A 12,163-nucleotide genomic window follows, 5' to 3' on the forward strand; every position below is an offset into this window, starting at 1 on the left:
TTATGGGACGGGGACGAGCTCGGCTACTTCCATTTCCTTTCTTGCCTCTCCTGTATAGCCCGTAGAAATTTTCTGGAATTCCTTTACAACAACATGCGTACATAGGGGATTGCGTGACTAAAGAGCTGGGAGTGGTTGGAAGCAATTAATGGAAGGGTCACTGCCACTACAGCTGGAAGAAATCCAAGGACGCAGCACTCGAAGCCTGAATGAACCTGAATGGGCCAGGGCTCTGTATCCAAGGCTAGGCAGCAAATTAAAGGGAAACAACAAGCCAAATTTCTTCTCACGACTCTAGTTAGGCCGCCATGATAGCAGCATTTTCCCTTCATCTCTGCACATTTTCCCGACAAGGCACATTTAGAACACCGGTCTTTAGTGAAACGATAATTTCCCACGTTTTCAATGGGTTATTAAACAAAGTTCCCTTTTTCCGTCAGTGGCTTGATTTTCTCACGATATGGGAAATTTCCCACGATTCGGCAACACTGCTGGCGGTGCGCGCTTGCGACCGATTTGAGGAAGGAACTTCTGGCTACTCGCCCGTGGGGAAGGAGGAAAGCGTCCGCTTTCCTGCGTCTCCACGGCGGGCCTTGCCGGCTAGGAAAGGATACCGCAGTCCGGAAACTCACGCAAGCTGTCAATCAAATGACGTCAACCCGATAAGAAAAACATAATCCTTATGCACTGCGTGATTCGAACCACCATCCTGCCGTTCCGCAGTCGAGCATGCTAACGACTACGCTACTTACGGCTTTTTTTGTCTTTATTGCCTGTTTCGACAGACTACGCTACTTACTGCAAACGCATATGTGATTCTCCTTGCAAACAATTGCTATTATTTTTCAATCTTTTTAGGCTGCCCCAACCTAACGAATAGGGACACTTTATTTCTCGTACTTTTTATCGTCCCACAATAATTTTTGCAAACAATTGCCCTGCTTGCACCGTCTAGCGTAGGGAGGGTGCGGCCAGGGCAACTGTTTTTTCTTTGGCCCAATCTAACCTCTGTCTAGCGTAAGGTAGTGGCACGGGGACAACCACACTAATCTGCGGGCTATAGTCGCACAATAATTTTGTCTAGCGTACGGAATTATTTTTCTTTCTTTTTCTCTGCCCATATTATTATATGCCTAGCGTCAGGACGCTGGAGAGTGCTTGCGGAAAGGCGTCGAATCAGACGAATGCCTCCCAAACGCCCTCTATTGTGTGCAGCATTTATGATTCTCAAGCAATTGTGTACTTAGCATCTCAACCACACATCAGTGACACAGCAGCAACACCGCGCTAAAGGCTTTCGCCTCACCGCACTTTAGGTCAGCAAAGTGTCCCCCCCCCCCCCCCCCCACTTGAATTTTTCTCAGTGCACGGAAAAGCCTACGTTCTTTCTCAGCTTTTACGAGGTTTGTAATATACCAGGCCCGGGCTTCTGACTGGCCGCTTTTATTACGAAAGCACTACTCCAGACAAACCAGCCACGAGCGAGAATCTTGTCTTGGGAGGGCGAATCTTGCCTTGTCGGACTTGGCAGGGCGTAGCGCCACCTGTAGGTCACGTGAGTTTGTGGCGCCATCACAACCTGCCCACCGAATTCTGAGCAAAATGAGCACCGTGGCAGGTGGCAGTTAAATTAATGATTGGTCGCGAGGGTTGCTAGGGAAGACAACATGGGTCGCACAGTCCCCGCCGGTGGCAGCACCTTCCTTCGCAGGGGAGCGGAGCAAAGCTTACTTTCTGCACCACCTCTATGGGCACTGCTGCTCACCTGGACGTCCCGCGGACGTCCTCTGGACGTCTACGGGAGTTTTAATGTCTATTGGGACAGCGCCAGGAGTGGTATGAAGACTCCCGGGAATCTGTGAATGTTAAGAAGAGAATGACCAATTCTGCATATATGGGCATTAACTCACTAAAGCTATCGCCTCATACTTTGAGGCGGAGCTTAAAGGGGCTATGACATGGTCGTTCTTCATATTGCAGTTTTGTGCTTCAGTAACTAATACAAGAGCTTATGATTCAATTTCCGAAATTTGGCTCCCCTGGACGCGCTGTATATTCCAAAAACTGCGATCGAAATTGAGAACGGGAAACTCCTCCCACCGGCAGCGACCGCCATATTGAACGCTCTCGTGACGTCACCAGGGCATGCACGGAGAAACGCCGCCTGCTCTCGTTGCTGCAATATGCGCAGCAAGGTCTCATTCCGCCTCTACTTTTGCAGGCGATCGAAGTAGCATTCGTCCCCCATATATGAGGGACTGGTGCCGCAAAAGCGGTAATAACAGTAACGCAGTTTTTCTTCAGTATAGGTAAGGTCCGGTCACACTATAGGCCGATGCGACGGCGATCGACGGTCGGTGGGCTGGTCGGCACGCAAAGGCCGTCGGTGACGTACTGGTCTGTCACGCTAGACCGACGACGACGCCAGCACGATCAACGAGCGCGCATCGTATTAATGTTAAGAGTCAGCTTTGTGGGAACCAGAAGAGTGGGGCAGGGGACACGTTGATATGACATTCTATAAACATAGGAATTTTAAAACTTATTGGACCTCATGCTAGCCACGGCGACATACGCGATGTGCGTGCACCAGCGAAGATGTGCTTTCAATCAGTGCCTGCGCATAGAACCGATCGGCGAGGCAAGCGACACGGGAAGAAAATGCCACACGACGGTGCCGGTCGTCGCGCCGCCTGGGCTTGTGCGGCCGAGCGAAAGCTTCACGCCCGGTGAGGCGACGGCCGGAAAAACTGCGCTTGTGTACCTCATCCGTATCGAAAAAAGCAAAACGAGCGGCTACGTATCAATCTTCACACTTTATTACTAATCAGTGAGAAACTTTTGCCATATTCTTGAATTTCGGTCGACGGTGGACCGCCGGCCCCTTTCGTGACGAGGCCTAGCGAGTACGCAGGATTCGTGTGTGCGATTTCGGCAATTGCGGAGAGCGAATTCGCAAGTTTTAGCGCCTGCAAATAGCTGTCGTGCGTAGTTTTGGCTACAGTGCCCTCAAAGCGACGGCTGCCTACATCGCAGGACGCGAGTACAACAAGGGGGAAGTGCCGATATGTGACACGGTCTGCATGGCATGTGAAGAAAGCAGCCGGCAGCAGCCGGCGGCATCGACTGTAGACAACAAATCTGGTTGTTTTCATTAATTCAAGTAATGTCCGAACGTATTTTTAGTCAAAGCGATCTCAAATTAAATTTTGGTGACATAAGAGAAAGCAGATACAATTAGCGGGAAGCGCCGGTATCCTACGCGAAGCGTTTCCCAAGTAGGCGATATAGCATCCTCGGCGCTTATTGCAGCGTTATCATGGTGTGTAAATGAGTAAAAGTGCAATTTGTGAGCAAGAGTACGTAATATTTAAGATAAGGAGGAGCCACCTTGCGTTTTATGCCACGCAAAAGAGCAGTACTGTTTGCGCAGAGCCATGTAAACAACCTCTGCGCGGGGCGGCAGTTGTCGTAATCGTCGCACTCCTGGGGCACAATGCGCACGCACAACAAAATGCTAAATCCTGTACGATTATTTCGAAGCACTCATTTAGACGGCGGCGACTATTCATCGGTGAGGGCAGTGAAAGCATTCGAGTCGCTTAGGGTTTTGCAAGCGGCTTGGTTCCTGCAAAAGGGTTCTCGAAGGAAATGTATATATATCTTCGACTTACAAACGCGTACATGCTGCGGAAAAGTCGCACACGGCCCTTTTTTCTGCTCCTTTCGTGCCTCAAGGTTACTGTAGTACCACCTTTTGATAATTTGAGTTTAATTATCGAGCCGATGAATAGCGGACAAGAACTTGGTAGCTAGCTACAAAACGCCGCGGCTTTCACGGCGCACATCGGCGAAGGCATGCACGGCACGGGCCGCTTTCCACATACGGGAGCACTTGACTGCTCAAAAGAGGCCCCACGAATAACATACGAACAGCATGCTTCTAAGCGTGAATACTAAAGCAGGGGTCCATCGATGTCTGTTTCCTCAACGATCGGAAAACGGGCGCCACAAACAAGTCCGCTTTCCCAAGGATCACTCAGCTCGCGTACAAAGTCGAAGGCTTCCCAAAACAAAATACGGAAAATGCATTTTATTTCGCTAAACTAAAAGAAAAAACTTTTCGAGCGACCGCTGTCGAAGGTGTGCATGCAAGCACCTCAACAGCTCGCAGCAGACGACGCGGGGCGTGTATGCCCTCGTGACGTCAGCGATTAGAGGTTGCCACACCAGCAAGCAGTTCGCAGAAGAAACGAAAAAAATCGTTTTAGAAATATTTTCCGCACAGAATCAACTGAAAATTCAGGGAGTTACAATTTAACCTGTCGTGAATTAAACGCGATAAGCAAAATATGCGTAAAAATAGGCTGTCATGGCGCCTTTAAGTGTCCCGCTAATTGAAGAATGAACACATGCTTTCGCACCTCTACGAGATTTAACTCCGTTAAACTACTACCACTTATATATAACTGCGCTATAGACGGGAAAATAAGGAAGTGGCACAAACATGAGCACAGACTAGCAACTGAAAGAAATTTTACTGCAGTGACGGCAATATGTACCGAGGGCCACGCCCACAGCATAAAAACAAAAAGTTTGAAACCAAGCAGCAAGATTCACCGCGTTCTTAGAAATCATGAAAACTGATCTTTCTTCTTTTCAAAATGATAGATGGTGCGTTCACGCACTTCACTCCTCCTTTATCGATGACATGTGCTACAAATAATTCGCGCACAGGCTTGTATCTCCTCAGAACCTTGTTTTTGTCAAGATTCGCGGTGCAATTGCAGGTGGCCACCTGTTCAGGCAGATTCTTTCTCGCGCTGTCTTTGAGATCCCTGTTATGTTCTCTGAGCCTATAATTTAAAAAGCATCCAGTCTGTCGTATACGTATGATGACCCCCAGGACCCCCGTCGTAGACCACTTCTTTTTTGCATTCGGCGGAAGCCATCCCGTGTTTCTTTCCGCACTGTTTTGGCGGCTTTCTTGTAGACTGACCATTTCTCAAAGTTTTTCCAGTTTGTTAGGTTCAGAAAAACCGACCTTATTTATGTGTGTCACGAACCAACTAGCCCGGTTAATTCCGCTCCTGGCACAACCACTTTTTTATTGGAGGAGGGGCGAATACCATCGGTCCATGGTTGTCCGCCTGCCAGCTATAGATATGGTGTAGTTAATGGTATAGCCTACTGGGCTGTATCACTGTCCGCAGCCGGAGTAGTTATGGCCGGGACCCACGCTCTGGGCTTGCGGAGAGTAATCAACGTGCTGCCTGCGGCCATGCGATCGGGCAGCCGCCCACTGCCGGATGAGATGAGGGGTCTGGGCTGATCCAGGCATGGCACGTGCGAATCTGGCTTCAAATTGCGGCAAAAAAAAGTTTAAAGTGGATATGCAGTACGATCTGCCTCTCGGTCCGGAAGGCGTTCCACCTAGCCGCTGCTTGTAGTTCTCTGATTATGAAGAGCTCGGTGCCTGACTGGGAGTTGCAGCTGGGCAGACCGAAAGAATTTCCCATTTCTACGCGCTACTGGCTTCTCGTTAACATCTTGACTGCGTTTGAGTCTGTGTAGATTTTCCCGTAGAACTCATCTGCTATTTTAACTCTATTATACATAACGACACTGCTCTCTTGGTCTCTTAACTCATTCATCTGATTTTTGCCTGTGCCTAGCTTTCTCTTCAAAGCTTTTAGGATAACTCCTTCCTGTGAAGCATGCTCGATTGTTACCATAATAAACTTCCCAATATCGGTTACTTGCGCTGCTTGATTGGTTAGAGGCTTTCATATCTTGGCGTTTCTTAATCAGATCTTTCGCGTCCTTAGAGGGCTTGCTGGTATCCTCTCTGACCATCCTACCACCTACTTCTGCTGCGCTCTTCGTAATGATAGCTGTGAGATTAACTTTCATCGTTTGAACATTAAGGTCGTTTTCCTGAATTGAAGCCGAATATCTGTTCTGCTGCGAAATCCTGAATTCCTCTGCATTCCTTCTCACCTCTTAACACGTTGATTGACTTCCGCCTCACTAGTTTCTTCCGTTTCCTCTTCAACGTCTAGGCTAATTCGAGACCATTGACAGTTTGCCAGATTCCAATTACAGTTTTCTACACAAATTGTATGGCGGAGGTGACATTGCCGACATTGATGACGAGCTATTGCAAGATTTCTGCTCAAAAGGTTCCGACTTCGTACGCCAGGCTTCTCTTCCGCGCTAAGTATGGCTGCGGTGTCAATAGCTTGTCTTTCCCACCTTTCCTTGAACCCGGTAGTACTAGGCAGAAGCATCTGCGGCATACACTGCATAGCAAGCGTCGGATGTACAAGACATTCAAACCTATTCCTCTATTCCTTCAGTATGTGGCTCATGGGCGAAAGTCGTAACGATGGCCGCAAAAAGGTGGTAGCATTAAGCGCGATAAAATCAATGCCTTATCGTGACGGGGTTGTTGTCGCTTTATAACTCCCCGCTATTCAACACTCAAGTGTTGGCAGCCTGATAAACAGTATCGAAAGCGTAACTACTGCTGCAAAAGAAGTCATCGTACATGCAGTCCATGTTTTTTTTTTATTACACACCTAAAATGTCGCATCATATTCTGCGCAATGTAGACTGCAGTGAGACGCGTTCATTACATTCGGGCAGGCGTTTTCACCGCCCATAAAGAAGTGCAAAGACTGAAATGAAGGACAACTCCGGTCAGGTTGTATGAGTAACAGACCATATTCCCATATTTAAAAAAGTGTGACTATAACAAAGCGAAAAGGAAAAAAAGCATGCGTGCACTTGATTCCTTGTGACATTATCGGCATTTGTATACATGGATGTAGTAACTACATCTCCGCTAGGTGCTTCTATTCCCAGTGTATTAAATCTAGAAATGTCCTCTGCGTTAGGGTACGATTGACAAAGGCGTCAGGGATCAACAGTCGTCACTACGGCGCCTTCCTGGCACAGGCCTCGTTGCAGACGGCCATCGAAGAAAACTGGTTTCTGCCGGCCAGGCACCGGTGGCCGCCGACCACGGCTGCGGAGGTGCGCTGGCAGGTGGCGCAGCGAGAAGTGCGCGAAGTAGGGAAAGTGGAGGTGGCGCCGCTCACAGGGCACGGCGCGAGGCTTGCCGCAGGAAGAGTGCCGCTGTGCTCGATGGCCGGCGCACCGGCCGACGCACTCGGCGGCCGTGGCAAAGACGGCGCTGTCGTTCGACGGACACGTTCCCGAAGGGAAGCTCCACAAGTGGCAGCGGCCGCCGTCGTAGAACCACCAGCTATCTCTCATGTCTTCCCTGCAATAGGCAGACAGCATGGTAGGGTGCTTTCAGCCTGGATCGCTTTTCACTGTGGACGCCAACTAGAATTTAGCCAGGTTGCGAAAGTGGATCAAGCTACGCAAAAATACTTGCAGTACGGTTACGACTATGTAACGCGAGATTCAGTGGCAGCTGATTATAGCATTTAGTTTTGGGGATATTTTGAGGTAGAAAAGATAAAGGGACTACATATCGCACTGGTGTAGTGGTCAAGTGATGCATTCCTGCATTGGCAGACGGCTGTTCCAAGCAGAGCCACCCCTAGGCTTATGCGACCCAGGTTGACCGTTATATAAGGTGAGTGCGTTAATGACCGGTGGGTGCGTTAATGATAAGTCATTAACGCACCCACCGGTTACGCCGACGACGGCGACGCGCAAGCTAGGGACGGGCGCCTAACAGCTCTCGCTGTAAAAATAGAATGACGAAATGAACGCACGCTGAATAATGTACAGTCTTGGCCAAAGGTCTCAAGGTAAAATGCTTTTCGCTTCAACCACATAACAGAGCTATTGCGGCACTATTAAAGACCGAGTTAAATGCTAGCAAAATGTTTCTTCTTGCGGTACAGAAGTTTTCTGCTTGACTGGTGTTTTGAATAATCCGCTACACGGAGCAATCTATAGGAACATTCATTTCGCTGCAGCTGAAGGCTGTGGCCTTAAAACTTTTGACCAGTGCTTCACTATAGTTATGAACAGTTAGCAGACAGGAGAAAACAAAAGGCTTGGACACCGTAGGAGGCTCATTGCGAAGTAAACATTTTGACAGATTTGCCTTTCTGGTTGGGTTTGAAGACATAATGAACTGCACATCTCCAATCAAAAATTTTACTTTAAAGGGGCTCGGAAACGCCTTCCGGGGGGAGCACATTAACTCGCTTAATCACTGCACTGTGCTGCCATGAAAACCAGAGCCATATAATACCCTTCTACTTGCAGCAGACGACCCACAATTATGCGTCAAAGTTGGCGAGCCCTTCCCGGCGACTTTTTCATGCCCGCACCCTCTTCCGTCCCCCGCATCTGTGTAGACAAGGTGAGAGGTGGCCATTGGTTAGATTCTTCCAGACGTCAGGCAGCTACCGTGGCCGCGGCCAATAAGCCGCTTAGCTCCGGCGGATCGGGAAGCTCCTCTCCCAGAGGAGGGGTCGGCGAAGGAGCGCCTACCTTCCAGCGTGCAAAAAGTGACGAGAGGAGAGGGAAAGGCACGAATACATTGAAATTCAAATGTTAACTACCGATAACTCAGCTTCTACAAAGCGCATTTAAAAAAATTACTGCCGGGCACTATTCGTGAAGCGGCGTGCTTCAATATCCCAGGCATGCCGCAACTTTATTAGAGCCCCTTTCACAGCCCCTTTAACCTAACGTTTCGAAGCCGACTCGGCTCCTTCATCAGGGGTGACTGAGGGAAGTAGCTAGCGTCTTTTAAGTGAGGAGGGGAGGGGGGGTGTGAAAAGAACGACAGCTGTGTCGCGAAAGGCGCGGGGGAGGGGGTTTAGGCTGTTAGTCAAGCTGGCCCACTACAGGGAGGCGCTGAATGGCGACTTCTTTTCGTTGTGTTGAAGAGCGAAGTCCCTGGGCATATACTGCGGGCAGGTTTCCTTTTGTGCGGTTGATATTGTTCGGGGTGGTTTGGATATGCCAGGATTCCAGAAGGAGCCTTTTGTGGTAATTTGTTTCGGTTCCGAGGACGCGGGTTTCTTCGAAGTTGATTCTATGGTCGGAGTCCTCGGAATGCGTGGTGTCTGCTATTTATCCCATACAAAGAGGACCAGAAACTCACAAAACAGGGTCGAATGTACAGAGAACCGCATATGCTTGTCTGCAGACGTCGACACCGAGAAAACCTGGGGTCCGTTACAGGCCCATCCTAGCTAAGCATGTATCAGCCAAGGCTGGTTCTGTGGTGTAGAGTTGGCCAGCGGTTTCTACCACAATGCAGAGCTTGGGGTAGGCTGGTGTGTACTTTTTGGTATTTCCTGGTTTTGTCGGTTGAAGTGCTATTACTTATAATAAACTGCACATCTCCAACCAAAATTTTAACTTTAACCCAACGTTTCGAAGCCCACTCGGCTCCTTCACCAGGGGTGACTGAGGGCAGTATGGAGGGGAGGGGGGGGGGTGTCAAAGGAACGACAGCTGTGACGCGAAAGGCATGACCAGATTAAATTAATAAGCTGTACAGCAGGAGCCCGCTGGGCATGCCACCGTTTACTCAAGTACGGGGACAGAATCTACATGCAACCATGGTTTGATTGGAAACAGTTTATGGGTTTATGGGGGATTTAACGTCCCAAAGCGACTCAGGCTATGAGGGACGCCGTAGTGAAGGGCTCCGGAAATTTCGACCACCTGGGGTTCTTTTACGTGCACTGACATCGCACAGCACACGTGCCTCTAGAATTTCGCCTCCATCGAAATTCGAAATTCGACCGCCGCGGCCGGCGGTCGAACCCGCGTCTTTCGGGCCGGCAGCCGAGCGCCATAACCACTCAGCCACCGCGGCGGCTATTGATTGGAAACAGTGACACAGGCATTATAAACTGACTTTTTATGGGTAATTTCCCTGTAATAACCGAATATGGGTTAACTTGTTTGCAATCGACTGAGTAGCCTCTGGCTTCCAAGTTATTGGTCCTGTGTGGGTGTCCAACCATTCGTGCCCGCTTTCAGCTTCTAGGCTGAGCTGTCGATGTCCTGCGCGCCATCGTTTGATCACTCGACAAGACCTCCATGCATGCCTCGTTGCTCAAGGGTACACTGGTGCTCCTCACGCATCGTGGATACACACGCAGTCAAGAAAAATATCAACTTTCATTTTACAGCCATGATGATGATGATAATAATTGATTTTTGGGGAAGGAAATGAGGAGGTGTCTCATATATCGGTAGACACCTAAACCGCGAGCCGTAAGGCAAGGGATAAACGAGAGAGTGAAAGAAGAGGTGCCGTAGTGGAGGGCTCCGGTATAATTTCGACCACCTGGGGATCTTTAACGTGCACTGACGTCGCACAGCACACGGGCGCCTTATCGTTTTTTTCCCTGCATAAAAACGCAGTCGCCGCGGTCGGGTTCGAACCCGGGAGCTCCGGATCAGTAGCCGAGCGCTCAAACCACCCAGTCACCGCGGCGGGTACAATAAGTAAACTTTCAATTTTCAAAATGCAACTTTCAATTATCAGTTTTTTCTTCTTTCCCTCCCTCCTTTATCCCTTTCTTTACATCGCGGTTCGGGTGTCCACCGAGATATGTGAGACAGTTACTGTGACATTTCCTTTCCTCAAAAACCTAACCAAACTAGTGAGCCGACGGCGTTCATAGAGTTCATTGGCGTTGACAACTTTGCAAAGGCCGTTCATTTTCATGAAAGGAAAGGCGCACAACCAGCTCCGTAGGTCTGTGGAGACCTCAATCTCGCTTTCATGCCCGTGGCGTTGGTGTCCGACTGCAAAAGCCTTCTTTGATTGCGTTCCGCACACTGGATAAAGAGCGCGCCTTCCCTGCCAGCCTGGGAGGTGGCATGAATTAAGTTAATTGTTGATCGCGAGAGATTGATCACCAAATGAACGCTGCGGCCCAGCTATTGCTGCAGTGCCACTTGTCAGCCACAACGCTGCCAGCGCTAATGCATTCAGGCCACAACTCTCTCTACCACCGCCACATGTATCAAAGCACGCGTGAGGCGTCCGTATACCCAGGGTTCCAGCTAGATATGCGCCCTTCCTTTGCTCAAAGCCATCGCCGTCTAGAACATTGTCAACGCCAATGAACAGAGGGAACGCCGCCATCTTTCGCTTTGTATATCCTGGATTAGTTGAGCTTATCCGCATTAATTTTTTTTCTGGTTGCAGTGGAACAGACACTCCCCAAATGTTGCCGCTTCTGGTTTTCCCTACGGGGTCTAGGCCACCTTCTCCGCTTCAGACCGCCGTATATAAGAAAGGACGCGGAAAAGGCGACCGGGAATAGTTATATGCTAACAGAAGCGGCCGCTGTCCGCGCAGCGCTCGTGGCGCGTTGGGACTATACCCTAGCGGAGCCATTCGTCGGTAAAGGCAGTTGTGGTACTCGTGAACAGCCCCTCAGCAATGGCAGCACAGAGGCCGCGATGATCGGCAGTGTGCCAGACGTCGCTTTTGCGTGGGCCGACACGACACACGGCTGCGGCGTATGCCATTGAAAATTTAAAATTGGTTTTGAAGAATGGAAATGACGCAGCAACGATGTCATATCTTGGTGGACACCCAGACCGCGCCTTAAGGGAAAGGATGAAGGAGGAACTAAGAGAAGAAAGGTATAAAGAGGTGTCGTAGTGGAGGGCTCCGGAATAATTTCGACTACCTGGGGATCTTTAACGAGCACTGACATCGCCCAGCACACGGGCGCCTTTTGTGTTTCGCCTCCATCGAAACGCGGCCGCCGTGGGCGGGTTCGAACCAAATAAAAAGCACTAAAGCTTTTTTTGATGTCTTTAAAACAGCGCATTACAAATTCAAACATAGACACAAGAAACACAGACAAATGGGCGATCCGGAGCTTTTTTCCACTTTCTATAAACATCAATCCTTGACCCATAACTTCCTGTTGCGCTCAACAAATAATATTCATGAACACAGTGTCAAGCAGCTGCATTCCTATTTTGCTAATATATGATTTCTACTGCTATTTTTGTTCTGTTAGCGATATTCAATATTTAATTGCACATATTGATGTTATTACTCTTTTGTTGTTTTGCTTTGTGTGAGATCTCTTTGTGATATGCATCATGTATGCTAAATGCTGTGTGTATGCTATGGAAATAGTATAGATCAGTTTCATTTGTGAACATTTTGGGTGTATTTTTT

Source organism: Amblyomma americanum, chromosome 11 (genome assembly GCF_052857255.1).
Source record: "Amblyomma americanum isolate KBUSLIRL-KWMA chromosome 11, ASM5285725v1, whole genome shotgun sequence".
NCBI classification, from domain to species: domain Eukaryota; kingdom Metazoa; phylum Arthropoda; class Arachnida; order Ixodida; family Ixodidae; genus Amblyomma; species Amblyomma americanum.